This window comes from Protopterus annectens, chromosome 2.part1, assembly GCF_019279795.1.
Source record: "Protopterus annectens isolate FY-2018-M chromosome 2.part1, PAN1.0, whole genome shotgun sequence".
NCBI lineage: Eukaryota > Metazoa > Chordata > Ceratodontiformes > Protopteridae > Protopterus > Protopterus annectens.
The window spans coordinates 70,985,843-71,010,992 of record NC_056729.1 but is presented as its reverse complement, the minus strand read 5'-3'; the positions used below and the strand labels follow the sequence as shown (position 1 = coordinate 71,010,992).

The window sequence follows — 25,150 nt, the reverse complement described above, 5'->3', positions numbered from 1 at the left end:
TCTGGAGACAGGTAAAATGCACAAGGCAATTTAGTGCTCGCAGGCTGAAAGGAGCCAAAGTGAACACCCACTTTCCAAATCTGTCCATAGCCCTCGATTCACGATTGGGCGGATGGATAGAAGAACTCTGCTCTGCCAATTCCTTTTTGGTGGCAGAGGCCATCACAATAGCATCAACTGGGACCACTTTGGACCAAAAAGTTCTATCTGTTGGAGGGCTCAAAAACTTGTCCGCTTTCTTGGGCACTGGTTCCACAGTATCTGGCTCCTTCCAAGCCCTGCTGGCCACAAGATCAATGAGAAGATCGGCAGGAGGGACACCCAAGAGGTAGATGGCCCCATACTGAAAGCCTCCAGGAAAACGGCTTCCTCTGAAGATGTGGTTTGGGTAGACCAACCATTTCTGGCCTTGAGGATCTCGAGTATGTCTCCTCTGGCGGAGATCTTGGGGAACTGTCCCACTCATCAGCATCCATATCCTCAGTAAGAGACTCCATAGGGGAGTCGAGAGGTCTCCTCTTACAAGCCCTCTTCCTGGGAACTTCTTCCACCAGGGGTGGTGGGGAAGACTCAGAAGAGGATGGAAGCCATGTGGGGGGATATACCCCTGGAAGCTAAGTCAGACAGGCTGACCAGGAGCAGGATGAGACAAGCCACTCAGAAACTGGGGCTGGGTAGGATGACCATGCATGGGAGAGGCAGCTCTGATAGCAGAGAAAGATCTTTTGGCAGCCCGGAAAGCGGAAGGAGTAGAAGAAGTTCCATCCCTCTCTCCCACTGATATAATCCTGGTGGAAGAGAGGGTGGATGCCCCCAGTTCCACCATTCCACTGGACTGCACCAGTCCGGAACTGTCAAAGGCCGAGCTGCCCAGGAGAAGAGACCAGTCTGAAAAGTCCTGAATCCAATCCCATGGACCCCTGCCCGACACGGTTGGCCGGGTGGCCTGTCCTGGGGGAAAAGAAACAGTGCCAGCCACCGATCCCATCAGGTAAGGACTCGAACTGAGTCCTAAAGCTCCCTTGGCCTCCATTCCACTCAACAGTCCCTGAGAATCCACGCCACTGGTCGGATGAGCAGCGATCGAAGGGGGGGGTGGGAGATTTGATCCCTGACCTGTGGGCTGGGGAAGCCAGAATCCCCAAATCCATCTGAGCTTTCAGGAAGGCTCGCATCATCCTGTCCATATCCATAGGGAAGACACTCCTGGAAGATAGGGAGGAGATGGAGGACCTACCAGGAGAGTCGAGCCTGGAGCTTGAGTGTCATCTCTTGCATTCCCCAGACCGAGACTTAGCCAGAGAAGACAGCTGCTTAGGAGGCAAAGGATCCAAAGGAAGATCCTCCACTACTATTGGCTCTGGCAAGACTCTCAGATCTGACCGGATCAAAACTGAGCTCAACAAAGGATATGAGGAAATACTTCTCGAATCCCTCTGATCCGAAAGGGTCGGCTCCAAAGGTACGATGCCTCCCCTCAGATCCAAAGGCCTGAAGCCGAGGTCCCTGGATCCAGCAGAAGACATCGAAGTTACCGGATCTGAGGGCTTAGGGTCCGAACCCTTGGATCCTGGAGTAGACTCTCTGGATGACCTGGGACCTGAAGATCTCAGATCCGAACCTGCCCTGGCTGGAGCCGGATCCGAGGACCTAGAATCCGACAGCCTGGGATGCTTGGTCAGGGCCTCCTCAATGGAAAGTTTCTTTCTAGCCCCAGGAGACCCAGCCTTGGCCAGGGAAGCAGTGATCAAGGGCCCTCCTTTGACCAAACCCTTAATCAGAAGCATATTCTGACGGACGACCAGAGCCCTCGGGTTAAATGCGGCACAAATGCCACATTCTACCTTGAGGTGACCGCCACCAAGACAGTAAAGGAACTCTTCACTTGAGTTGGAAATAAGCATTTTCCACCCACAAGAGGAGCACCTTTTAAAACCTAAAGGTTCTTCTGATATAGCCGAACTGTAAGCAAAAACCCAAAGTCCCAAACAAGCTAAGGTTCGAAAAGCCTATAAATCCATTCCAAAACACTCACACACACACTTACTAAAGAACTACTTGCACACCACAAAAAACTAGGCTAAACCCAAGGTTAAACCAAAGGCTAGAATGAGACACAAGCAGATAAATACAATTGAGTATTTTAAGATGATGCAAAAGTAAAAGAAGTAGGTAAAACACAAGTACAGTAAAAGCGAAAGTGGGAAAATATTACTGAACACAGGCAGTGGCAATTGAGATTAAATCCCAGGGTTTATCTGGGTTTAAATGATGACATATATATTAGTTCTGTTTTAAAAAAGAGGGCTGCCAAACTATAAAACCATTTTTGATTGCTGCATATTTCATGTATTTATGTATCTCCTGATTTAACGTGACTATTTAAGGGATTGTACAGTACTATGTGTTTGTACTCCGAAGAAGTCGCTAATAAACGTGAACCAAAAGTGCTCAATTTCACTGGAAGACGTATGTTTTTTGTTTTTACTTCTTTGTTTTTTGATAGCTTTGATCATTTATCTGACCTTAGTTTTGTTTATGCAGTCAATTAGTTTGTTGACAAAAGTACTAAATTATAGTTATGTACTTACCATAACTTGGCATCTGTGTTATCTGTAGTTACCATTCATCACGTTATGGTCTTGGATCCGATATCAGATCCGAGCCGGCATACTCAGAACACAGCTTAGCTCAAGCTCGTCTCCTCCCATAATAATACACTCCCTCAGATCAAGTTTGAATAAGGAAGGAAGACAGATAAATCATAGAAACCAAATAGAACCTCCAAATCCAACCAATCTTCCAGGAAGGAGGCTGGAGGGTGGGATTGTGATGAATGGTGAGTACAAATAACACAGATGCCAAGTTATGGTAAGTACAGAACTATAAATCTGATGTTATCTAGTCACCATTCCACATGTTAGGGTCAGAGTCCCCAGCTACCTAAATCCTGGGAGGTCTCAAGGAAGGACATGCCAAAGAACTGTGGAGCCAAATGAAGCTCTTCCTCTGGAAATCAAACCCAACTTATAGTGGGAAATAAACGTGTGGGGAGAAGACCATGTTTCTGCCGCACAAATGTCATCTAAAGATTGACGATCTGCAAAGGCAATGGAAGTAGAAACTGCCCTGCTAAGGAAATACCTTCTGAAGAATATATGAAAGAAATACATTGCAAAATCCAATGGGAAATCGTGACTTTCAAAATACCCCTGCCTTTTCTATTGAAAGAGAAGGCAACAAACAGTAGTTCTGAACGCCTAAATTCTCGCGTTCAATGTAAATAAAAGTGAAGTTGACGATGAACATCTAATGTGTGCAGAACATATTCCCCTTTATTGGAATAGTTAGGGAAAAATACTGGTAAGTGAATACATTGGTTGAGATTCGCTAGTAAGGCCACTTTAGGCATGAAAGACAGATCAGGTTTTAGAGACACTCTGTCCTTGTGGAAATTAAATAGGGTGGCTTGACAGTAAGAGCTTTCAACTCCGAAATTCTCCTTACCAAAGTAATTGCCACTACTAACTGAATTCCAGGAGAGAAATGTAATATCGCACAAAGCCGCTGATTCAAAGGGTGGTTTTGTTAAAGCCTGTAGTACCAAAGTCAAATCCCATGGGGGAGAAGGATTCTTAACAGGAGGCCTTAATAGAAAAAACCCTTTTAAAAAGGCCTTACAGAGACCCACAGAAAAGGCAGAATTACCCCCAAGGTGAAAATTCGAAATCACTGCCAACTGTACCTTGACAGTGGAAAAACTAGCTCCTTCCTTAAAGAGAGAAGTCAAAAAGAGAAGTATTTTGGGAATAGGGGAGGAGAAGGGGTCTAAATTCTTATTTTTCATCCAAACTGAAAACCTCTTCCATTTACTGGAATAAACTTTCCTGGTAGAAGACCTCTGAGAAGCAAGAATAATCTCCTTCACGGGTGAAGCTAGCCTGGACTTAGCCAAAATCACTGGAAGTGGACATACCACACTGTCAGATGTAGGGTCTAAAGATTCAGGAGTGGTAGGAGAGAAGGATGAGATAGCAGATCCAGAAGTGGATCGAGCACCCAGGGTGGAAGCCTCAAATGAGACTATAGGAGGGGGAACCACACCTGCCGAGACCAAAAGAGTGCAATGAGGATCAGTTGACTCTTGAAGCGTCTGGCTTTCTGAGGTACTCTGAGAATTAGGGGTAATGGAGGAAAAGCATACAGGAGACCCGGAGGCCAATCCTGGGTGACCGCATCCCTGGGGGATTCCCCCTCTAGGGGGATCAATGCAAAGAAGTTGTTGCATTTGTGGTTGAGAGGAGATGCAAACAGATTGCAGCTTGGATAACCCCACTGACGGAAAATTTGTTGATCCACCACTGGATTCAGGGTCCACTTGTGAGGAGTCAATACAGCTCTGCTCAATTTGTCCGCCAACATGTTGAATGCTCCAGGAATGTGCACTGCAATGAGAAAGTGCCCCGTGGCCATCGCCCACTCCCAAACCCTCATGGCCTCGTGTCACAGCAGATAAAAACGTGTGCCCCCTTGCTTGTTTATCACACAACAGCCATGTTGTCTGATAGAACCGCAATCGTCCTATGAGGAAGGCAGTCTTGAAAGGTTTGCAACGATAAGAGGACTGATCTCAGGAGGAAGAGGAAACATCAGGGTGCCTGTGCATACAGGGTATGAATGAAGGTCCTCCTGCACTACTAGGAGATCCAGATTCACCACGAAGATGCTTGTGCTGACACGGGGTCTCCAGAACGTTGATGTGCAGTTTGGTCTCTGAGAGGAACCAAGTCCCTTGGACCATCTGTCCCAGGAAATGCCCCCCACCCCAGGAGGGAAGCATCCGAGGTGCCTGTCGCCACAGGAGTAGGATGAATGAAAGGTCTGCCTACTAGGAGATCCAGATAATGGATTCACCACGAAAGATGCTTGTGACACACCGGGGTGAGCCAAATGGGAAAGGACAGAGGATGCCGCCACGCTGACCACTGAACTGCAAGGGTCCACTGAAGGACCCTCATATGGTACCGAGGCATTGGAACCAAATAAATGGCAGCCGCCATTGATCCTAGAACCCTGAGAATGAGTGAGGCTGGAGAACAGGTTAGCTCCAGCAAGGTCTGAACTTGGTCGTGAATAAGCGACACCCTTCGAGGAGGTAAGGCTGTGATCTGAGATGTGGTATCCAACAGAGTGCCTATGAATTCCAATTTTTGGGTTGGAGTCAAGGAGGATTTTGCCATGTTCACTGTGATCCCCAGTCAATGGAACAGGGAGAGAATGGTGTGATTATTGTCCAGTAGTTGATGCTTTGTGGGGGATGTCAAAATCCAATCGCCCAAATAGGGAAAAACTTGAATTACTACCACTACCATGCATTTGGTGAACACCCGGGAGGCTGAGGTGAGACCAAAGGGCAGAGCCCAGAACGGGAAATATTCAACTCCCAAGTGAAAGTGGAGAAACCTCCTGGACCGCCGATCCATTTTTACACGGTAGTATGCACCCTGGTGGTCCACTGAGCACATCCAGTCGTTGCTGTGCAACAGAGGCACAATCGACTGCACAGTGGCCATCCGAAACTTCGACTTCTGCATGAACTGGTTCATGCGACTGAGATCCAAAATAGGACATAGGTCCCTTGTTTTCTTTGGAACCAAAAAGAAGTGGGAATACATTCCAGATCCTCTCCGTCCTGTGGGGGCCTGTTGGATGGCTCTTTTTTGAACAAGGCTTATGACCGCCTGTCATGGTGCTTCTTCCTGACTGGGTGGCATGTCTGGAAGAGGAGTGTATTTTGGGAGAATTTCCAAAAAGGGAATGCAATAACCCCTGGATATAATTGTTAGCGCCCACTGATCATTTGTAATACTTGCCCAGGCTAGTGGGTGCAGCGATAACCAACCCCCCGACTGCCTCCAGGGACAGACAGTCGGGCAATGCCTCAGGGATGTTGTAAAGGTTTTTCAGAGAAAGGCTCCCTGAAACCTTGGTTTTGCGGGCCTCCCCCTGCCCCTGGAGCTACATCTACCATTGAAATCTCTTCCCCATCCCCTGGAAGAGGAATCCTTCTGAACATTCTGAAAGGGAGACTGTGCCTCCCTGAACCACATTTTCTTACTCCCCTTCTGGGTCTTGGAAAAGGACCTCTGAGGGGCAGAAAACCTGATCCCAATGGCCGACAGGGTCTTCCCTTCCTGTTCACTGCGGGTCAAAGTGTCTTTCACAGTGGGACCAAAGAGTGTGGAACCATTAAAGGGGGCACTAACAAAGGATGTCTTAAAGGCCTCTGCAAACCTGCTCAAGCGGAGCCAGGCATGATGCCTAATAGCGATACCCGAGCCCACAGCCCCTGAGGACCCTTCTGCAGCATTGGAAATGAGTCTCGTGGATGAATTCACGACTAATGAAGGGTTGACAGCTTTGGAGAAATAGCCTTGAATTCCTCCTCAGACATGAACCCAGAGAGGGATGAAGACAGTTCTTTTATCAAATCCCTCTGGAGACAGGTAAAATGCGCAAGGCAATTTAGTGCTCGCAGGCTGAAAGGAGCCAAAGTGAACACCCACTTTCCAAATCTGTCCATAGCCCTCGATTCACGATTGGGCGGATGGATAGAAGAACTCTGCTCTGCCAATTCCTTTTTGGTGGTAGCGGGCATCACAATAGCATCAACTGGGACCACTTTGGACCAAAAGGTTCTATCTGTTGGAGGGCTCAAAAACTTGTCCGCTTTCTTGGGCACCGGCTCCACAGTATCTGGCTCCTTCCAAGCCCTGCTGGCCACAAGATCAATGAGAAGATCGGCAGGGGGGACACCCAAGAGGTAGATGGCCCCATACTGAAAGCCTCCAGGAATACAGCTTCCTCTGAAGATGTGGTTTGGGTAGACCAACCATTTCTGGCCTTGAGGATCTCGAGTATGTCTCCTCTGGCGGAGATCTTGGGGAACTGTCCCGCTCATCAGCATCCATATCCTCAGTAAGAGACTCCATAGGGGAGTCGAGAGGTCTCCTCTTACAAGCTCTCTTCCTGGGAACTTCTTCCGCCAGGGGTGGTGGGGAAGACTCAGAAGAGACTGGAAGCCATGTGGGGGGATATCCCCCTGGAGGCTAAGTCAGACAGGCTGACCAGGAGCAGGATGAGACAAGCCACTCAGAAACTGGGGCTGGGTAGGATGACCATGCATGGGAGAGGCAGCTCTGATAGCAGAGAAAGATCTTTTGGCAGCCCGGAAAGCGGAAGGACTAGAAGAAGTTCCATCCCTCTCTCCCACTGATATAATCCTGGTGGAACAGAGGGTGGATGCCCCCAGTTCCACCATTCCACTGGACTGCACTGGTCCGGAACTGTCAAAGGCCAAGCTGCCCAGGAGAAGAGACCAGTCCGAAAAGACCTGAATCCAATCCCATGGACCCCTGCCCGACACGGTTGGCTGGGTGGCCTGTCCTGGGGGAAAAGACACAGTGCCAGCCACCGATCCCATCAGGTAAGGACCCGAACTGAGTCCTAAAGCTCCCTTGGCCTCCATCCCACTCAACAGTCCCTGAGAATCCACGCCACTGGTCGGATGAGCAGCGATCGAAGAGGGGGGGTTTGATTCCTGACCTGTGGGCTGGGGAAGCCAGAATCCCCAAATCCATCTGAGCTTTCAGGAAGGCTTGCATCATCCTGTCCATATCCATAGGGAAGACACTCCTGAAAGATAGGGAGGAGATGGAGGACCTACCAGGAGAGTCGTGCCTGGAGCTCGAGTGTTTTCTCTTGCATTCCCTAGAACGAGACCTAATCGAAGAAGACAGCCGCTTAGGAGGCAAAGGATCCAAGGAAGATCCTCCACTACTATTGGCTCCGGCACGGCTCTCAGATCTGACCAGATCAAAACTGAGCTCAACAAAGGATCTGAGGAAATACTTCTCGAATCCCTCTGATCCGAAAGGGTCGGCTCCAAAGGTACGATGCCTCCCCTAAGATCCGAAGCCTGAAGCCGAGGTCCCTGGATCCGGAGGAAGACAAAGTTACTGGATCTGAGGGCTTAGGGTTCGAGCCCTTGGATTCAGGAGTAGACTCCCTGGGCGACTTGGGACCCGAAGATCTCTGATCCGAACCTGCCCTGGCTGGAGCCTGATCCAAGGACCTAGAATCCGACAGCCTGGGACACTTGGTCAGGGCCTCCTCAATGGAAAGTTTCTTTCTAGCCCCAGGAGACCCAACCTTGGCCGGGGAAGCAGTGATCAAGGGCCCTCCTTTGACCAAACCCTTAATCAGAAGCATATTCTGACGGTCGACCAGAGCCCTCGGGTTAAATGCGGCACAAATGCCACATTCTACCTTGAGGTGACCGCCACCAAGACAGTAAAGGAATTCTTCGTTTGAGTTGGAAATAAGCATTTTCCACCCACAAGAGGAGCACCTTTTAAAATCTAAAGGTTCTTCTGATATAGCCGAACTGTAAGCAAAAACCCAAAGTCCCAAACAAGCTAAGGTTCGAAAAGCCTATAAATCCATTCCAAAACACTCACACACACACTTACTAAAGAACTACTTGCACACCACAAAAAACTAGGCTAAAGACAAACCCAGAGGAAAAAGAACTTAAACAAGGTTAAGACTCGACCGGGAGGGGATAGATCAGAAGGGAAAAACTACCCACTAACACTGCAAACAAAAGAGTAATAAAGAATTACAAGAAGATTCAATAAGCAGTACTAAACACATTTACACTAATAGGAGCTGAGCAATATGCGTCTGACTGACTGAGCGGCAAATGTGCTCTGAGGGAGTGTAGGGCAACAGAGCATTATGGCAGGGGGGAGCTTGAGCTAAGCTGTGTTATGAGTATGCCGGCTCAGATCTGATATCAGATCCAAGACCCTAACGTGAGGAATGGTGACTAGATAACATCAGATCTAAACAAATTCAAAGAATTTTGTTCTGCTAAGTGTTGGATTTTTTTTCTTTTTTTCTTGTTGTTTTCCTTAGTTGTGGCTTTTAGCAATATTTTATTGGTCTTAAGTCTTTAATGTTACCCCAAACTACATAAAAGGTAAGAGAACAGAGGTTTTTGCAGAACAAAGGATAGACTGAACAATAAGTATTGGGGGGAATATTAGTCACCAGGGACACTGTCCAAATATTATTCTGTGTCACTTACAAAGTTAATTGAACAATGGGCTTTTCAATGATGTAAAATGATCTGAACCCTGAACCTCTGGCACAAAAAGCAGCTTATTATCAAGTCAGAGTTGTATCCTTATGCACTAACTGAGGACTTACCAGAGGAAGTGGTTTTGCACTATGATAACTTTTTTGAACAATAAGAATTACAAACCACTAATGCCTGGCATTATCGACTGTAACAGTGCGTAAGTTACAAGGGACAGGGCAAAATCAGACATATTCTGTATAATTAGGGACAGTTGAGAGGGCTGGAGGGGGTGTTCATGTGGGCGGGGGCTGCCATATCACTGAATAGTTGTGCTCAAGACATCCAGAGAAAGCCAGAAGGAAAACAAGATGATACCAGGAAGAATTTTAAAAAATTACTCTGTGTCGGTTAAAAAGTTAATACAGCAACAGTTCACAATGCAGTTTCTAAAGAATGACACTCTAATATCTGGCATTATTGACTGACTGTAATCATATATGATTTACAAGAGGAAGAGAAAAATACAAAGCTACATCAGGAATGTTTTGTAATCTCAGGGATGTGTAAGACGAAGGGTGGTGTGTGTGTGTGTGTGTGTGTGTGTGTGTGTGTGTGTGTGTGTGTGTGTGTGTGTGTGTGTCTGTTTGAATGTGTGCATGCATGTGGGAGAGTGAAAGAGAGAAATGCCTCTGCCAACACAATGTTATGGGCCACCAGTGGTAATTATCACAGGAAAATGTTGATTAGCACTAGCGGTAACACCATGAGATTCTGAGAAATGCAAATTAACAGACAATGTCTCTAATTTGTCTCTGAACTGCATTTTCTGTCATTGTGGAAACTGCTGCTTTTGGCCACATAACTTAATGCATGTGCAGAAAACTCTCTCTGAATCTTGGTCTATAATCACTGGGTGCAGCAATTTCAATGACTAATGCTACTTTTGTCCTTTTTTCATTGACTACTACATCTGGTTCTCTTGCATCTATTTTCTTAACTTTTTTTACTTGTTGATCCATGTGAAATGAGCTTCATCACTGTCAATAATGCTTTGTGGTTCATGTTTCCAATGCTTCTTGGCTACTTGTATTTTATAGCATTTGCACAGTTCCCAATGCAATGGCCTTGCCATATTATTGTGCCTTTCAGTATACAGGCCCTTAGCCATGACTGTATCACAACAAGATGTGCTACACTTTCTGGTTCTACATTACAGAACCTACACTTGTCAATTTCTCTCACTTCTTACGTAAACTTTATAAGCCAATGTGTATGTAGTCCACGTTGTTGGACTACCATGATTAGCCTTTCATCTTTTGCTTTAAATTCACCTCTACTTAAGCATTCATGCATCAAATCTTGATCAATATGCTTGTTCCAGGTGTTCTCTATAATTGCCACAATAATTTAGTTTTCTTTCTTTTTCTTCTGGTTCTTTCCCTTATATTCTTTCTTTTGTTTTTGGCACTTTCAGATACTGCCTAATTCTCATCCACGTCTGGTTTGCTTTCCATTCCACTCCTTTCCGATATGCTTCTATCAAATTAAGCAAAGATATCATCTTAAGCTTCTTCGCTTCATGCCTTAAAACATCCAATGTGTTTGGATATGATGTCAACAAATATGCATGTAATCTCACTATTACAGACCTATAAGAATATAATCAGTTTAGTAGAAAACCATACCTCCTTCAATCAAGGGATATAAAATCTTGGTATGAACTATTTTTACATATATATATTTTGATAATAATGATACATTTTATTTGTTTTCCTGGCCAACTGATTCAACAATGTTTACCAATAGTCAACTACACCAAAACTGTAATTTAGAATGGAAAAAGCAAACAGATTTGTAGCTTGAACTTTACTCTTAGATGTCAAGACAGTTTTCAATATTGGCTTTAGTCTTCTGAGGTAGTCCTTATGAGGTTTTGTTCTCAATTGTCCATGTTTTTATTGCTACCATTTGATCTAGTCCAAAATATTTACACACTCCCGCCTGTTGAAGTTATTTTATATCACATTACTGTCACAAGGCTGATTTATTTATTTGTTTTGGTGGAGCAATTTTACTTTTATAAATGTTGCTTTTGCACATTTATAAGTACAGATGTCATTCTTATATCATCTGAGTAAGTTTAAATCATTTGTCTTTGTGCTTTCTGATGCTCATCTGATGAGCTACACAGTTTTAACTCATTCAGAAAAAGCAAGATGTTTTTGAACAAGGCTGGTTTCTGAAGGTTAAGCAGCAATCATAGCCTAATCTATTATGTAAACAGTTTAATGGGTTAAGAGCAATTCAAAACAGCAATGGGACTTCCAAGACGGCTGCATATTGAGTAGCAGCTTAATTTCAGCTCTCCCACTGTGAAAACAGAAACTCAGAAGAGAGAGCCAGTAAACTCAGATTTTGCAGTAACTTTCAGTGACTGGCTAGAAAGTTCATTGCATGGATGCCAGCAAAAAAGAAATTCAGAGAACCTGAATGAAAATCAATCACAAAAGGTGAGGAAAAAACACTAACTGTGAAGAATTCAGCAAAATACAGTGCAAGCTCCAGCTTTGGTGCAAGTCATGATTTCCAGTAACCTAGAGGAAACAAGCAAGTTAAATGTATTCAGATCCGATTAAAATAAATGAAATAATGATGGAGTATATCAACTTAAATAACAAAAGGCTGGAAAAATGGAAGAAGCTTTAAGCAGATATTCAGATGAGGTGATAAAACTACAAATACAGTTCGAAATGAAGAAAAGGCTGGCTGAATAGGAGACTTTTTAATTAAAGATATTTCAAAACATAACAGAATTAGAGGACAGAGCATGTAGAGAAAAGCTGAGATTTTCAGTTGTACCAATGAAGCTGGAATGAACAGGCTCTATTAATTTTATAAAAGCACAAATAAGCAACTGGACTGGTATTCCACAGCAGGAGTTGTTAATTGAAAGGACACATTGTGTATATGTTCCAAACTTGGCTATGAGAAAGAAACCTAGACCTTTAATAGTAAAGATGCAATCCTACCAGTAGAAAAGAGCTGATCCTGACAAAAATGTGACAGAACGACAAAGTACTAAAAGTTGGAGACAGCAGAGTGTTTGTGGAAAATGATTACTCAGTGGACACCAGGCAAAAGAGACGTAAATCTGTTCCACTAATCAGGGAATGTTGAGAAGCAGGCATGAGATTCAAGCTGCTGCACACAGCTATCTTCAGAATATTCTTTCCTGAAGAGACAAAATAATTTTTTGATGCAGAACATGCTAAGGAAAAAATACAAAAGTTTGTCCAACTGCTTCTTGTTTTTCTAGTAATGACTAGAGAGAGGCTGTGCCAGTGAAAGCTTTTCAAATGTGTCAAAAGAAAATACACGAGAGACTGAAAAAAGCACAACAGTGGTCTAGAAGAACTGAGTATGTTAAAAATAAAGCAGAGACTGGATTTGGGAGATGGAGATAAACAGGAATAAAACTAGGAAATTGACAAATAAATGTGTATTACAAAACTTTTAGTTATGTACTCACCATAACTTCAGATGTTTGGGATCCATCTCGCCTACATTCTGAATGATGGGTTCGCCGCCGACCCGATCCCTCCATCCTTCGCTTATGCCAAAGAAAGGAGAAGTCTACTGGCTGAGCTTACCATATCCCAGGATGCACCACTACCAGTCCCCAGATCTAGTTTGTCCACATGCACACATGCATACCCTGCTTATATAACATGCGTCAGATGAAACAAGATAAAAACAGTGGAACTCAAAACCTCAATCTCTTCTGATCTGCAAGGCAGGGGGAGAAGGTGGTGTATCAGGAATAGTAAGATGGATCCCAAACATCTTGTTATGGTGAGTACATAACTAAAAGATGTTATGTGATCTATCTCGCTACATTCTGAATGATGGGACAGCGTCCTAGCACCTGAATCCTGGGTGGCTCACTGGAAAACACTCCTGAGTACCGTGGAACCAAATGAAGCTCGTCCTTTAGATGCCACATCCAATTTGTAGTGGGAAATGAAAGTGGGGTTGGACCAAGTAGCCGCACAAATTTCGAAATAGCGAGCTTGGAATGAAAAGCTATAGAAGTAGCCATAGCCCTGGTAGAATGAGCTTTGATAGATGATGCAAGTTGCTTATTCGAAGAAGAATAGGCCTGAGCTATACAATCTCTGATCCATTTTGAGATTGTAGCTTTTGTGATGGTTTGGCCCAATTTATTATCTGAGAAGGACACAAACAACTGGTCTGACTTACGGTTGCTGAGTCCTGTCTAAATAGAAGCGTAATTGCCTGTGAACATCCAATTTATGGAGAGTGTATTCTGCTTCATTAGAGAATTTTGGAAAGAAAACTGGTAGTTCTAGAGATTGTTGAAGACAGAAACTAGAGCAGACCTTTGGGACAAAGGATGGATTAGGCCTAAGTGATACTCTATCTTTGTGGAAAATCAAATATGGTGGTTTAATAGACAGGGCTTGAAGCTCTGAGACTCTTCTTGCAGTAATAGCCACTAAGAATGCCGTTTTCCATGACAGATATTTTAATTGCATGTAGCAGCGGTTCAAAGGGGAGATGTTAATGCGAAGCACCAAATCAAGATCCCACGGAGGTGCAGGATGAAAAACTGGTGGTCTTAACAGACTCGCACCTTTAATGAATGTTTTGCATAGTCTGCTGCTCATCAAAGGAGGATCCGTGGATTCATGGAATTTAGAGATAGCAGCTAGTTGAACTTTAATAGTTGAGACAGAAGATCCCTGATTAAATAGGGATGTTAAGAATTTCAAAACCTCTGGGACAGGAGCAGTGATAGGGTCTAAGCCCTTGAGTTGAGCCCAGATAGCAAACCTCTTCCACTTACTGAGGTACAATTTGTTAGTGGTGGGTTTGTGGGCAAGATAAAATGTGAACAACTTCCGGGTCTAGTGAGTGACTTCTAACTAAGGTTGGAAGTGGAGGAGCCAAGCTGTCAATTTCAGAGATTGAAGGGACTGATGCCAATGTCCCGACTGATGGATTAGCAACCGGGATCAGGTCTAAGGTCCACGGATCGTCCACTGCATGCTTTTCAGGTAAGGAAACCATATCTGATGAGGCCAGTATGGGGCAATCAGAATCATTGAAGACCCTAGCTGAGAAGCTTTTGAATAACTTTGGGAAGGAGTGGAATTGGAGGAAAAGCATAAAGTAACCCTGTTGGCCAAGGTTGTGCTAGAGCATCCATGGCTGGTACTTCCTGATGTGGAATCAAGGAGAAGAACCTTTGGCACTTGGTGTTTTGTGGAGTCGCAAATAGGTCGCAGCACGTCCCCATCTCTTGAAAACCTGGGCTGCTACTGCGGTTTAGAGACCATTCGTGAGGAGAGAGAATTGACCTGCTTAATTTGTCCGCCAATACATTTGACTTTCGGGATGTGGGTCGCTACCAAGAAGCGGTTGGTAGCTACAGCCCATTCCCACACTCTCATGGCCTCTCTGCAAAGGGGATACGATCTGGTCCCTCCTTGTTTGTTCAGATACCAAACCACCGACATGTTGTCTGTGTGGATGGCGATGATGCCCTGAGGAGAAACTTGTGTAAGGCCTGTAGGGATAGAAGTACAGCCCTCATCTCCAGCACGTTGATGTGGAGAAGAAGCCAGGAGCCCTGAACTAGCCTGCCCAGACAATGCCCCCACCCTATCTGGGAGGCATCTGTCGTCAGGGTAACCACTGGAGGGAGAACAAAGGGATTTTCCTGATCCAAGTTGGATGTCTGAAGCCACCAGCGAAGGTCCCTTTGCATATTTCCGTAATCATGATGTGATGATTGAGGGAAGGTCTTGAAAGGACCATTGAGTTGACAAGAGCCACTGAAGAATCCTCATGTGTAACCTTGCTAGAGGAACTAAAAGTACCGTGGCAGACATTGAGCCTAGAACCTGTAGGACCATCCTGGCTGGGGCTTTGGATCTCGAGATCAGAGCTTGAACTTGGCCCTGTAAAGTTCGGATCCTTTCGGCAGGAAGAAAGACGCATCAATCTTGAGTCTATCTCTGCTCCTATAAACTTTATGCTGAGAGGGCAGCAAGACAGACTTTGACCAATTGAATGTAATCCCTAGGGAAACACCCAGGGAGATGGTGGCCTTGAGGTTGTCCATAAGTAGATGCCTGGTGGTGGCAGTCAGGAGCCAGTCGTCGAGATAGGGAAACACTTGGAATCCAAGACTCCTCAGGTGAGCCGTCACTACTGCCAAACACTTGGTGAACACCCTGGGGGCTGTGGTGAGACCAAAGGGCAGAGCACAAAATTGGTAATGACTGGCTCCCAGGCTGAAGCGCAGATACCTTCTGGACGCCTGATGTATCGGTATGTGATAATAGGCGCCCTTGAGGTCTATGGAGCACATCCAATCATCCTTCTCCAACAACGGGAGAATGGATTGCAACGTGACCATTCGAATTTGGATTTCGTGGATAGGTTCAGTCTGCTGAGATCCAATATTGGTCTCAGGTCCCCTGTCTTTTGGCACTAAAAAGAACCTGGAGTAATTTCCTGATCCGATTTGGTCTGTGGGGACGGTTGGATGACTCCTTTTCCAGCAGCTTTGAAGCTTCTGCGGCTGCTATTTCCCTTTGACTGGGTGGTGGGTGGGATTCTCTTGGACGGAGGGGTGAGTATTTGAATGGGATGGTGTAACCTCCGGCAATTATCCGAAGCACCCATCTGTCCTGAGTGATTGACTCCCAGGCTTTTAGGTGCTTGGCAAACGACACCCGACTGGCTCGAGCCGCACAGCCGGGCAATCCCTCATGTCGTGTGGGAGGCTGAAGAGCCACGAAAGGACTCGCGGTCTCCAGAATTGCGGGGCCCTCTGCCGCCTCTGGGACGGCGTCTCCTGAAAAATTTCCCGCCTCTGCCTCTGGACGGGAATCTTCCTGCTGTTGGGAGAAAAAGATTTTCGAACCACATTTTCCCCTCCTTTGGCCTTGGGGTAAGGCCGAAGGGAGTGGAATAACGGGCCCCTCGGCAGATAACGTTTTCCCTCTTGCTCACAGCGGGTAAGGGTGTCTTTCACCTTGGGTCCAAACAATGAGGACCCATCAAAGGAAGGAAGACTTGAAGGCCTCCGAACTGACACAAGCGGAGCCAGGCTGAGCCACACCTGTGCCTATAGGAAATGAGCCTCATGGACGAGTTAGCAATGGATAGCCAACTGAGAGCTAACGGACTGGGCTAGCTGCTCAGGTAGGTTACCCGAGAGGAGTCTGACAACTCCTTGACCAGATCTCTGAAGCCTGGTAAAATGTGCCAAATAATTCAGAGACCTTAAGGTAAAGGCCGCTGAAGTCAGGGTCTATCCATACTCCTAGACTCCTTATTAGGAGGATGGATGGACGTTGAAGCCTCTGCCACGCCCTGTTGTGTAGCAGATGCCACCACCATGGCATCTACAGCCACGCCTTTAGTAAGGAACTCCTTCTCGGGGAGCAGATAAGAATTTGTTTGGACGAGAAGGGACTGGTTCCACGGTATCCCGACAAACTAAATCCAGAAGCTCGCGGAGACACCCAGGAGGCGGAGGGCTGGGCCCCAAAGGCCTTGAGGAGCACTGATTCGTCCGCAGAGGGTGTTTGGACATCCAGTTGTTTGAGGATCTCTAAGATGTCTGCAAAGAGACATCATCCGAGGACGACTTAGGGGACCCCTCCGCATCATCCATATCAGTGTCCGATGTAATAGACTCGGGGAGTCCACGTGCTTCCTCTTGCACGATCTCTTCCTTGGGGGTTCCTCTGAAGACAGTTCAAGAACCCTCAGGAGGAACCCCACTGGGGTAACCTCAGGCCCGGACAGGGAACTGCCAAAGACCCAGTCTCCACTCCTAGGGAAGGTGCAGATGGCGAAGAGGACTTGGCCAAGGCACTCCTCATGGGCCGGACCCCAGAATCCTGGGAGTGTCCGGTCCTCTGAGCCGTGATAGTCGACGGAAGACCGCACCGAGGGGAGGCTCGGAACGCATAGGTCCCAAACATCACCCCGGGTCCAGCCTCGGACCCGGGTTGGAGTAAGGGTCGGAGCCGACCCTGAGATCTCCATCGGCTCCAACAGCACCTACGGAGCCAAGCAGTCGGAGGAGGAATGGCAATGGGGTGGGCCAAGGTCAAGCCAACTGGGTCGGAACCGAAACAAATTTTTGGAAGACTGGGGACTGGAACAGTCTTTGGAGCACCCTGTCTATATCAGAATCTGACATCCTCGAAGACCGAGAGGAAACAGAACGGGTCCTCTCCAACGGCCCCAAAGGGCTAGGGGATGAGTATCGGCCGGGGAATACACACCAGATTCCATCGGTGCCGATGTGGACTTCGCCGAGGAGGAAGTGTCTGGCAACCTTTGGCCGGCTCCGAGAGCAGTGGAGCCGACGAAGATGACCCGCCTCGATGCCCCAGCTATCGGGCCAGAGGAGTCGATACTGGTGGCAACCTCGGCTCAAGTCCTTGGAGCCAAGGAGAGGCCTGCCTTTGTTTCTTAGCGATCGGATCCGACGGACTGGTCGGAGCCGTTTTGGCTGGAGAAGGAGAGGATGCCAAAGCTTCTTCGAAGAAGGTTTAATTAATCCCTTAAGAATTAATTTATTTTTCCTCTCCTGGAGGACCCTTGAGGAAAAAGCGTGACATACACTACATGATTCCTGTAAATGCTTTGCCCCTAAGCAATACACACATAGCGAGTGATCGTCCGTGATGGACATTTTGAAGCTACATTTTACACATTTCTTGAAGCCCGAAGGCCTAGGATTCTGAGACATTATAGAAATTTTCAGAAAAGTAACTGTAAAGAACACTGGTGATAGACCTATAATAGGCTTACAGTTTACACTCGCAATACTCTGAGTTAGTTAAACACAGGTACAAACTCTGTAAATGTAAAAATTTCTCTCAGTAGTTCCTCTTTAAGGAAGAGAAATATAAGTGAAACAGAACCGAAGTCACCTAAAATAAAAAGACCGGAAAGCCCTTTCCAGACAAGAGGTACTCCTAGTCCACACTCACAACACAAAAATTCACCAAGTGAATTTTGTCAAACACACTCAAAACACAAGAATAGCTGTTAAAACAGCTTTTTGTAGAGAATGAAGAAAATCCTGACAGAAAAACTAGTGAAATAATCACTACTTAACTCAGCCAGCTCGAGACCACGTCTTCACTTGTTAGCGGCAAACGAGATCTGGGGGACTGGTAGTGGTGCATCCTGGGATATGGTAAGCTCAGCCAGTAAGAGACTTCGCTCTTTGGCATAAGAACCCATCATTCAGAATGTAGGCGAGATAGGATCACATAACATCATTAATTATATTTGTGAAACATAACAGAACAAAAAAACCTGGAAATATTGGACTTTTTTGATTGTTAAACTTGGAGGGGTCTATAAAGCCTATGTCTTTACTTCATGTCATTAATGTTTCGAAGAACACTTAGGAGAGGAGAAAAAGAAGGAGAGTTAACAGTAATAAAACAAAATTTTGTTCTTGACAGCAATATTTTTATACTGCACGATATAATCTGCATGCTATAAAGTAAAGTTTTCTGAGTTACTTTCAAGTGTAATGAGGATAATAAAGTAAACAGGTGCCCCTGTTTTTTTCCTTGTTCTCTCTTTCTTATTGTTCAGTTTTAAGAAATATAGGCACTACAACTTAAAAAAGAAGAAAAGACTGGTTAAACAAGCATAACACAAAAACTTATGCATTTTTCTCATTTCTGCATAAGGAATGACTGGATTAAGGTCCTTGACTTGATCTAGTAACAAGTTTTAAGGAAAGGAAATAAAAAAGAACATTGAATATAATAAAGTTTTTTTTCCTAGCAAAATAAATGAATGATTGTAGAAACAACTCTGTTATCTAGTTCTCATGTCCATGGAGACAATCTGATAAAGAGCAATAAAATGGAATACTTCTTTATTTCAATAGCTCGGAGATGATGTTTTCTGAAAGCATTCAAATGTTTTCTATATCTGGGAGAGCAATAAATTTAAGATAAAACCAGAGAGCACTAAGCTGTACCATGCATCTTAGCATGTATAGCCTTCCTTTTAGTTTAATTCAAGTCTGTACTTCCGGCTGTCAGTTTGGGACAATTGTCCTATTAGGATGGTAAAACTTTAATATTTGAAGGTGTACATAGTTTTGTGTGTTAGTATTAACTTAATAGGTTTAAGGGGAGTATTGGGTGTGTGTTTTTTAGGGCTTTCAATAAAACAAAAAGTTCTGTAAGATGTGACACAGACTCAAATGGAAATGACAAGAAACAACTGTATAAAAGATCAACCTGCCAAACATTGGTGTATGCATGTAACACAAGAGCTGGAATAAGCCACTTAGCAAGAAAGCTGTTACACATAAAAGGTGGAAATAACGTTTTTTAACATAATGACTCTTTCATAACTTTTTTAACATAATGAAGCTTTCTATATTATCTTTAAATGTAAATGGTCTCACAGATATATACAAAAAAGAAAGAGTAGTGAACTATATTTAGAAATGTAGAGTGCAAATAGCTATGCTACAGGAGACACGTTTGGAAAGAAGTGAACATGTGAGTTTGATAAAGAAAGGTTTTCTGGATGGTTATTCAGTGGAATACCGGGGATAAAGGAAAAGATGAGTATTTATACTAATTGCAAGAGGAGCTCCAATAGTGACAGAAGAGGATAAAAAAGATAATAATGTTAGATTTGTAGTACTAAGGAGATACTGGAAGGGGAGGAGGATTACAGTGACATGTATTTACATTCCACCTAAAACTGCTATAATGGAGCTTAAGAAAATTCTGGGAGAAATAATAATTTTTCAGAAAGGAATATTACTTATAGGTGGGGACGAGAATTTGATTTGCAGCAATAAAGATGCGCCAGGGGGCCCAGAAGGGAAATATAACAAAGGAAGGTAGTTTTTGAAGAAATTTTTTAAAATATTTAGCATGAAAGATGTGAATTCAGTAAGAGGAGTTCAGAGTGAATTTACATATTATTCCCAAGATACAAAAACTGGACTAGGCTAGACAGAACTTACATTTTCACAGGAACACTGGCATTTAATTGAAAGTTTTGATATGCATCCAATAACTATTTCAGATCATGTGCCAATAATAACTAAAATAAAAACACAGGGTAATGAAATAAAATAATAAAAACGAGACAATAGCGCTTTCTCACATATCTGTTGAAAAGACAGGAATTTAAGGAATGGACAGTGGAAAGCATTTAGGAATTACTGGAGAAGATAGAAATTTCTTCTGAAAATATGGCTAGGGAGTCAGATAAAATTAAAGTGGAGTTTAAAAACAGGGTGGAAATGAAAGACAGAAATGGTTAAGAAGTAACAAGAATTATTTACAGGGACTGACAAATGTTAAAGTATTGTAGAATAGGGTGAATCTCACAAAACAAGAACAGGAGCAACTGCAGAATGCTAAACAGAAAATAAGGAATTACCTTGATAATATGCATGAGTTTGGAAAGACTTTTTGATAATAACTCCAGAGCACAAAATATTTTAGTTCAATGACTCAGGCAACAGAAAATAGAAAGGGTTGTCACCAAGCTTTGGGAGCCTATAACAAGGAAGATATCAAGAGATCCTGTAAAGGTACTAGAAATATTTCAGAAATTTTATGAAAGCCTGTATAAGGCAGAGAAATATGGAAATCAAGAAAAGGTGCAAATGGAAATGTTTATGGAAGAATTAAATATACCAAGGTTAGAGGTAGATGAAGCTCAATTACTAACAGTTAGAATAGGAGGAGATGAGATAAAATGGTAATGTATAATCAATCCACGGGGAAGTCCTCAGGAATAGATGGTATTCCTGTGGAAATATGGAAGCTAGGAGGGAAAAAATGATAAAGATCTGGAAGGTTTTGTTTAACAATATTTTAAGAGGAATAAAATCACCAACATCCTGAACAAAAGTGGTGGGTGTAATACCTAAATATGGTAAGACCCAATCAGATCCAGCTTCATACAGGCCCATTTCAATCCTAAACCATGATTATGAAATGTTTATGTCTATAATGGCTATAGGAATGGCAAAGGTGATGCCAAAATTGATAGATATGGGTCAATGTGGTTTTGTGGAGGAGAGGTAAACATCTGACAACATTAACAGAACACTGATGATCCACAGGGAAGCAGAATGTAAGAAATGCAACTGTTGTTGGTAGGTAGCATTTGACAGAGTGAGCTGGGAGTTTATGAGCAAGACAGTGGAAGCATCTGCTCTCCCTGATAAAATTATAAGGCTGATTAGGAGGCTACGTGATGGATTGGAGGCGAAAATTAAAGTGGGCGTGCACCTCTCTGATAATTTCTGTTTCAGCAGAGGAACCAGGCAGGGTTGCCCTCTTTCCCTTTTGTTATTTGCATTACATTTAGAACCACTGGCAAAGAAAATAAGGGACTCAGAAATTCAAGGATATAATTGGTATGGTAGTCAAGAAAAGCTGGTTCTATTTGCAGATGATATTATCTTATACCTGATAAAAACAGAAAAGGACAGTTCAGTGTTGTGGAACATTTTGAAACAGTTTCAAATCTTTTTGGGATAAAAAAAATTAATGAAGTTAAAACAAAGGCAAGAGATGTAAATTATGTACCCACACACAAATTGGTTCAGCAATTTCCATATTTATGGGACATGATAAAATGAACTACTTAGGAGTATGGATTAAACAGAATTCTGGTGTGGCTGCTAAGGATATGTGGGAAGTAAACAAAAGATAATACACAAACGAGAAATTGGAAGCTCTTTTATATGGATATGGACATCAAGATACAAGCAGTTAAAATATTGTTAGCCCTATTAGTTTTATACACTGGTCAGGCATATATTTATCAACCAGAGAAGTTGTGAATAGCAATTAATAAAGATGGCAAGAGTCAAGTGAGATAAGCTGATTCTTCCAATAAAACAAGGCTGTCTAGGATTACCCAATTTGAAGGGGTATTACAGAGCTACACAGTTAAGGTTCCTATACATAGCACAAGCAGAAACCCATAATTCAAACTGTATAGGGATGATGACGAAATGGGGGGAAGCTCAAGAAACAAGGTGAGACTGGGATTTTGGATGCAGATTTTCTATCTCTTCTCTTAACAACACACCTATTATAGCTGAATCTCACACCAAGCTTCTAGGGGTCCTAATTGAGGATAAGCTCAAATTTGACCTGCACATCCACAACAGTATCAAAAACACCAGAAACTTGGTCTCCTATACAGGAATAAAACATTTCTCTCTAACAATGCTAGAATCTCCCCCTCCCATGCCTACCTCATTCCAACTCTCTTCTATGGTTCACAAATCTTTACCAACCCAGTCTTCTCTCTTATCAAAACTTGAAACTATTGCCAGATTTGCCACCAATCGAACCTACAACTCCTATCACTCTCTCTCTCTCTCTCAAAAGCCATAACTGATTAGAATTCCCCCATCAACTACTTCTCTCACAGTTTCAGATTATACATTCCTTTCTGTACCTTCCCTCATTCTTCCCTGATCTCTCTTCACTTGGCTCCCTCTATACCCTTTCTAGGTCTCTCCGAAGCAAAGAGCAAAACCTTCTGTACAAGTCTAACAGTAATACAGGACAAAATCTGTATTGCTACTATCTTGCTCTATCCTGGAATAAACTTCCCCTCGAAATTAGAAGTATTAAAAAAACACATCAATTTAAAGTTGCTATCAAAACTTTCCTTACAAACTCCTAGACCTGTTATTGTAAACTTCCATCATAACCCACCTCTTGCTATCTCTTTCTTTCTCTTCCCACTTCTCCACATCCTTCCTCTCCTAGTTCTCTCCCCTGCCCTGACACCGCTAGCACTTTTAAAACATTCTTTAGCTAAACCTTTTACATGCTCACTTTCTGAGCTCTCTAACCATTTGGTCATAAAAATCTTCCTAAAATCTACTTCCACTTGATTATCCCTCTCCTCATCACTGAAGTTCAGCTTAATATGATTTTGTATGTCTTATTTTGCATGTTTATAAATTTTTATGCTCACCTTGCTTCTCCTAAATTTATGGATTGAATTTTGTGCACTGCCTTTGCTCCCCCAGTGGGACGCTATAATGTTTTCACTTTAATTGTTGCACTTTTAAAATGATTTTGACTCTGTATAATGTTTTTATTGTTACAATTGTGGAGCTTTTTTCTCTGGGTCTCTGCTGAAAAGGGGCTTCTGCTCAGTCAGACTAACTTGGCCAAGAAATGTCAAATAAATAACAATAACCATACAGAATACTGTATTCATAAAGTAGCAGAAAGTATTCTAAGAATTAAGCTAACATGGGAATGGAGAAAAGAGATTCTGTCAATAGGGTTGACTGCAATTGGTGATAGAAAGAATAGGCGATACAGGGCTGGAATTTATTGGAGAAAACTGGAAAAAGAACCAAGGCAGTGGGAGCAAATAATTACAGAGGGAAAGGTAATAGAATGGGAAGAGGCCAAAAATGTATTTGGACTGCAGGCTAGAGACTGCTTTTCCTATCAAGGACTGATATTAGATTATGGACAAAGGGAAATAAATATGGGATCCTAAGTGAAAGACTAGCACTGGTAGAGTTTTTAGTAGAATCTAGAACAGAAGTGGCTGTTAAAAAATGACTAATTAGTAGAGTATATAAAATACTGCATGATAACTACATCAATCAGAGGAGGTTAGAAAGAACTGAGAAGAGAGATTGGAAATGCGGTTCACAAAGAAACAATAGGGGGATATATGAGTGTGTCCCAAATATGCGACAAAGTCTAGAAGATTTAGGATCTTTGCTTGGAAGTGTTTACATAGGTATTTTATACCGTAAGTATAGTCCAAAATATTTTTTCTTGGGTAGACAGCAATTGTTGGAGGTGTGATGGGGAAGAAAGAGGTAATTGGGAACATATTTTCTGGGAGTGCAATGAGTTGGCAAACTTTAAAGATTCCCTGCAGACTACTCTGTCAGAGATACTGGGTGAACAAATTGGTATAACTAAGGAAATTATTTTTTGAGCTATGATACAGAATCGGAATTGCCTAGAAATAGTAAGGCCTTGCTGAGTCTAATTATGATGGCTGCCAAAAAAGCAATTACTAGAAAATGGAAATCAAAGTCTAAGCCAACTGTACTAGAAGTAGTAAATATAGTAAGATAAATAAACAACTGGAAATTGGATGTTTAGAAAAGGACAGGAGCAAATTACATAGAGAAATGGGAATTGTGGGAATACTACATGCAGAGGAGGAATAAGGTTTAAAATACGGAGGCAGGATTTGAATGAGCTATGTAATGTTTGATTGACAATGACTGGATAGATTAGAACTGATGTATACTGTTTGTGATTAAAATTATGTCAATCTGGTTTGTTTTCATTTATATAAATGTATGATTGCCTGTGTCATAAGTGATAATTTAATAAAGATGTTTCTTGTTTAAAAAACAATGACAAAACAGCAATGATAACAAGGAATCAGCCTGGAATATCCTCCTCTGAATTTTTATCTCTGTGATAATAATTTGCTGTTTATCACAACCCAACTGTTAAGTGGTTTGCCATTGTAGCACAGTCACTGCAACGTAACTGACCAATGTAGTATGTATTTGTAAGCATTTCATAATTCATGAATGTGGATTGCTGTCAAATGCTTTTTGTATTCTTTCCATGACATGCTTAGATTTTCCCCCTTTTTTACAACTCTGTGTTATAGCTTTATTTAACAACAGATGACCCATTGTTCCAGATGACTCTTTTAGTACTTCTTTGTTCTGGGGCCATATTTGTGAAAATCCAAATAACTGAAAAGGTCACTTAATATATTCTCAACTCATTCTGTCAATTTTTTTTCTTGGTGTCAAGACCTATTAGCACTATGACATTATTAATATTTAGTGCACCCTTTTGAATCACAAGGGTTCTGTTAATGTTGTCATAATTATCTTGCTAGAAGCTCCACTGTGCCCGACTG

At 43.2% G+C, this 25,150-nt stretch overlaps 1 protein-coding gene across 1 annotated transcript in view; it reads right to left on the bottom strand.

Moving 5' to 3' along the window:
• Nucleotides 1-25,150, bottom strand: part of LOC122794820 (protein mono-ADP-ribosyltransferase PARP14-like) — a 634,563-nt gene that overhangs the window by 233,085 nt on the left and 376,328 nt on the right. The window lies entirely within an intron of this gene.